The sequence below is a fragment of the Silene latifolia genome, chromosome 5, assembly GCF_048544455.1.
Source record: "Silene latifolia isolate original U9 population chromosome 5, ASM4854445v1, whole genome shotgun sequence".
Taxonomy (NCBI): Eukaryota; Viridiplantae; Streptophyta; class Magnoliopsida; order Caryophyllales; family Caryophyllaceae; genus Silene; species Silene latifolia.
Genome location: NC_133530.1, coordinates 88,907,910 through 88,913,909, shown reverse-complemented (window position 1 = coordinate 88,913,909; position 6,000 = coordinate 88,907,910).

Below are 6,000 nucleotides of genomic sequence, written 5' to 3'. Positions count from 1 at the left end.
TGGGTGGAAAATTAAAATTAGTTATAGTTAAGGTCAAATTTTACCTTCACTTATTTAAATTTAATATCAAATACGAAGTACATTACAAAAATAAAATCATACATTATTTATAACCATAAAATATATATATTATTAAATTTAAATAGTATGTCCCATGTACGAAATTTCATGAGCTACCGTATCACGTGTTCGTGTCCGTTTTGATGCTACCTAGGTTGGAGAGCTATATACTCGGACCCAGCAATATTAGAGTAGGCAATTGGTCGTGCTAGCTCTGCCTGCTTCTCGGCCCATCGTGCTTTCCCCCAAATTTGGCCCAGCCCAGGCACAAATATTGGACTTCTCGGGTCGTGTTGTGTCAGCCCATTCACCCTAGCCCTTATCGCGGCCCGCTTATGGCACGCCATTTTCGTGCTCGGGCCGTGCCTGACCCATAGGCTAATTGTGCCTTGCACGTGGACCCGCCCATGGACCTTTAATTTTTTTTCTTGTTTTAAAAAAAGTTATATTTTTAGTATTTTTTTGTCTAATAACCGATGAATATCAATGATTTAAATACTTATTTTATTAGAAATTCTTGTGCCTGATTAATTGTATATTTTATGAACTCGATTTAATTAAATAATTAAGAACCGATATTAAAAAAACGGCTAGATCTTAAGTAAAACAACCATAAACATTTAGTTTTCTTCCCCTACGTGCCATTTCACGGGCCGTGCCGTGCCAGACCCGCCGTACCAGGTTCGTGCTCGTGCCACTCGGGCTCGTGTCGTGTCGTGCCAAAGCACGGAGTTTTTCCAAATTCCGCGCCGCGGCCCGACTTCAGCCCACTCGTGACGTACTCGTGCCTAGGTTACTATTCACACTGGGTCGTGCCAGACTCGTGTCGAACTCGTGCCGTCCAAGCTGGCCCGGGCTGGATTGCCATATCTACCCCCACATGGATTACCCTTTTCTGACCACCTAAACTAGGCCCAACTGCCCAAGTATTTGCAGTCATGTACCATGGGCTCATGGTGCATGGGATTGACCATAAATTTTTGCTTTGTGGACTCCTTTATATTCCAACATTCCAAAAGTGTTTGTCCACTGACCTAGTTCTGGGCTTAGTGGCTTACGAGTTACGACTCGTATATACATGAAAAATGAATAAGAGTTAGCTCAAGTGATGAGAGTTTTTTTTAACCCAATTATAAAGTTGGGGGTGTTAATTCTCACCCGCGACATAATACGCTCATTTAAACCAAAAAAACAAAAAACTTATATACATGAAAAAATATCGTTATTAAATATTCAATGACAATATTCTAAAATGTCACTTGACAACTATTCTAAAATGTCCAAAGATAATATTTATGTAACAAAATTGTCTCGTCAGGAAAATCATTGTCTTGTTAAATACTCGTATTTAAATTGTCTTATAGCGTAACTTTTACAATGAGGCGGTCACATATTCTCAATTATGTAACAATATTTTGTTTGCTTTTGCAGATTTATTTTCACGGAGTATGAGAACCTTTCTTTACCGTTGTCAAAAAAAAAAAAAAAAAAAAAAAAAAAAAAATCACGAAGTAGGCTGTGATAGAGTGACCTGAGCTTGGCCATAAGGAGAGGGTGAGTTGGACTTTAATCGCGCTGGGCTCCCTTATGTCTCGCCTACACTCGACCTTGGTTGGAGGGAGGTTGTGCCGAGCTGGTGGAAATTGGGTCCAATATGGCGGGTTGGGCCAGTTGGATTGAGCTAGCCCGCCACATTAGCCAGTTCTACCAATCGCTATTACTTATTCGCCTTTCGTTTATCCTTCAGCTCATTTCTTTATATATTTGTTTTCGTTTTAACTTGAATGTTAGGTGAATTTTCTCCACCCCATTCACCCGTGTTTACAAACTATCGGTCCGTAAAATCGAGCAGTTGCATCACTCTCGACCAAAGTTGTCGTGCCTATTAAATTACCCTTTCTGCCTTCCTAGAGTTTGGGAAGCTTTTGACATTTTCTCAAGGATGAAACCTTTAGATTCAGTCATTAGTTTTGACTAAATCACTAGTGGGTCCCTTCTGGCTTCTGCTTGTAATACATTTGTACTCTCTCCATTCAACTCCACTTTGCATGTTTCTCTTTTGCACATTATTCACAAACGGACATTCAACTTTAATTTTCTCTCGATACATAAGTTAAAATAAATTCATGTGGGATCTTATTTGATTCGTCTTCAAGAGTACATTAAAAATATCTAACTTTTATAATTTTTGCAAATACATAGCTAAAAATATTTACCGCGCAAAATTTGCGTTGGCAAACGTGATAAAGCAAACATGTAAAGTGGAGTTGAATGGAGGGAGTAGTAGATAATTACGGACTACTTCCTCTCTTATAATGAATAGTCTACACTTATTTTATTTTGTAAATGCCTTAGAAGAAATAAAATAAAGGGATATTAAATGTAAATTATTGACAGGGACTAGAGTAGTATGATATAATATTAAGATACAGAGTATTTTAGTAGTATAGAAATTGATTGAGTTTTTGACATTTGTTTATTCACAAATTGTATAAATAAAATATTGTACCATTTATTTTTACAATAGCATTTGTTTATTCACAAATTGTTACTCCCTTAATTTCGGTTATTTATTTACCTATTGTATTTATAGGTATCTCATTCGCTTGTTTACCTTCATGTATTTGGAAGGTTTTAAAAGGTAATTTTTTTTTTTGAAGAAAACCCCGACGGGGAAATCAATTCATTGAAATAGAATCGCGATCCGCCATACAAGAAATTTCCAGGAAAACCATAACTGACCAACTACGACGACCTTAAAGCCAAGGGCCGAAGTGAGCTAGCTTGTGAGCTACCTTATTATTTTTCCTATGCGTAAACTTAAAACAAACACTATGAAAAGAATTACAAAGTAAGAAAATATCAGCATAAATAAGGTGCAAATCACTCCTTCCCTTCGATCTTCGTTGCAAGTCTTCGACTACCACCGCACAATCACTCTCTATATCTACGTCCTGTTGTTCATTCTTCGCCGCTTCCTTCAAACCATGCCATATACCCAAAGCTTCCGCCATAGCCACACTCATATCACTTCGTTGCTGCGTGACTGCACACCACAAGACCTTCCCCTGATCATCTCTGCCAACACTTCCCCATCCCACGCACACTCCTTCCAAAACCGCAGCATCCACATTCACTTTCACCCTCGTAACCTACTGTTTATTTGTCACTCATTAACAATATTTATAAATAGTTCTCTGCTCTCTTCTCGGTTTTTGTGTCAAAAATAAAGTAAATAAATGTGGAAACGGGAGTATTTATTTATGTAAAACAGTACCGAAATTTAGAAGAATTTTAGGGTGAGATTATCAGTAAGACTCTCTCAAGTCTTAAGACTCTGTCATATTAGCTTTTCACTAACTTTTATTACTCCCTCCACAAACCTATTTTCACCCCATTTGCTTTATTGCGGTCTTCAAGACGACACTTTGACCGTGTTTTTCAAAGTCTATATGTTAATTTTTTTTCTTGAATTTTTTTTCATGAAAGATGTCATGAAAATAAGTGTAAATGTTTTTGTTTTATAATCTAATAATTTTTATTCTCCAACTTATTTACGGTCAAAGTTCGGAAACTTTGACCTCCCAAAAGCAAATGAGTTGAAAATAGGTTTGTGCAGGGAGTATTTCTTTATTGTTCAGACTCATCTCAGACTGTATACATTATCCGCCAATCTTACCTCAAACTTTACTTTTCCACTTTACTCCTTTTTTTCACAAAAAGAAATGAACACATGAAATTCACTCGTTGTTTAATTTTTCTTTAAGGTGGGTCAATACTCACCAAAAGTTTTAAGTTGAGTCTTGGATTTCCAAGACTCAAATTAAGACTTTGTCAAAACTAGGGTAGATTATTGGTAGTCTTGACTCTTAAGTGAGTCTTTTCTTAAGACTTACCAAAATCTTATCTTAAGATTAGCAATAATCTTACCCTTAGTGGGGCATCGTTACTCGACCGCCTCTTCGTGTAAGATGCTGGCATGATCTACTCCTAATTAATCATGTGCCCAAGGTACACAAATTCTCATTGAAGACATGACATATCCGTCACAAGCTGAAGACGGATACCATTTTACCTCATAATGTACCCACTTTTTCTCTCTCTGCAACACTATTCATGTGGTCCCCTTTCTCCACTAACCCATTTTGTTACCATTTTATCTCACAAAATATCCGTCACAAATAGTAACCCGTCACAAGGGAGACCAATTGCCCAAGGTATTTGTCCATTCTCCATTTCTCCGTATCACTTTTGTGACATTACCACCTATATTTTGCAACTTTTATGCTTTCGAATTTGATGCTTGCACTCCATTTTTTTTTCAAGGTAATATAAAGCATTGTTGAGGCCCTGTTCTTTTGGACTGAAACGAATCTGATCTGAACTGAACTTATAGGATCTGAACTGAACTGAACTGAACTTATAAGATCTGAAGTGAACTTATATTAAGTGACTTTAAGTCCAAAAGAACAGGGCCTAAGTCCAAAAGAACAGGGCCTAAGTGTCACGGTATATTAATTCTTTTTTTTTTTTTAGGAAAATATCCAAAGGATACACTATATTCATAATAAATCGGTGAAACCGGTATTGTTCGCAATCGGAGGCAAAACATTCCACCACACACAATGACGTAAGACTCTAGAAAATAAATGAGCTAAAGTGTGCGCTACACTATTGTTTATTAGTATAAGACCAAGAAACTGACTGAAACGAATTAGACAAAAACAAAATATCATCACGAACTAAATAGAAATTGCTCCTTCCTTTCTTCTTCTTGTTCAAAACATCGACCACTTGAAGACAATCGCTTTTGATCACCACAACTTCCATATGGGGTGAGATGATTGATGAAGTACTTGTTCGTGGTTAATAATAAGTCTTTACTTATATATTATTTGGTGCAAAACATTATTAAATGATAAGGTTTAGTAGGCCTTATTTTTTTGACTGAACTGAATTGAATTGGACTAACGTAAGAGTTATTTTGTGAAGAGATAAGCTGAATTGAAATTAAGTCTAAAAGAACATGTTCTTATTGGTCGACAATGAAGATAATATTTACTTTCACTACAAGTGTATTTTGTATTTAACTTATTATATACAAAAACTATCCTCATAAAATTAACATTTCTCTAATTCAAGAGTAAGGCTCTGTTCTTTTCAACTGAAAAAAACTGAGTTGGTCTGAGCATTGAATTGAATGAAGTTAAACTGAACTGAATATAATTAAAATATGAATGAATTTGATCGAATAAAGGTAGATTGAGTTGACTAAACTAAACTGAGCTGAAATAAAATAAAATTTGAAGTTAAAGAGAACATGGTAAAACTGTGTAAATTAGAAAATATATGTAAGCGATACTCCTCTTTAATTCCACTCCAGGTGAATATCAATAAAGATTGTTTTTTTTTAAACAACAAATTATAATTATCGAGTAGTTTTGCGTTTTCTCAAAACAAATACTCCCTCCATACCAGACCAATGGTAACACTTACTTAATATGGCCGTACTACACTAATGGTAACATTTCTTATTTGGCCCACAACATTAACAAATTATCCTTATACTCATTTGATAGTTACATAAGATGCCACTACATATTCCACCTACCAACTCATAATTAAACCCACAATTACATACCCCACCTATTTTCTTCACTCTTTACCCCTTCCTTTACCCTCTTTCTTAAAAACCCCATTTTTTTTTACCACGTTACCATTTATATGGTATAGAGGAAGTATAAAAATGATCACTCTTTATTTTCCACCAAATTTCTTCACCATAGTCCATATATGGGTGGCAATAAAGATCTTTATACAACTAAGATTGTCGATGACTTCAATGTTTTCCCATTGTTTGTTTCCAAATTTCAATTACTTATAGTTACGTTTATAGAAAGGACGATTGATCATCTACATTGATTCACCTATCTAACACCA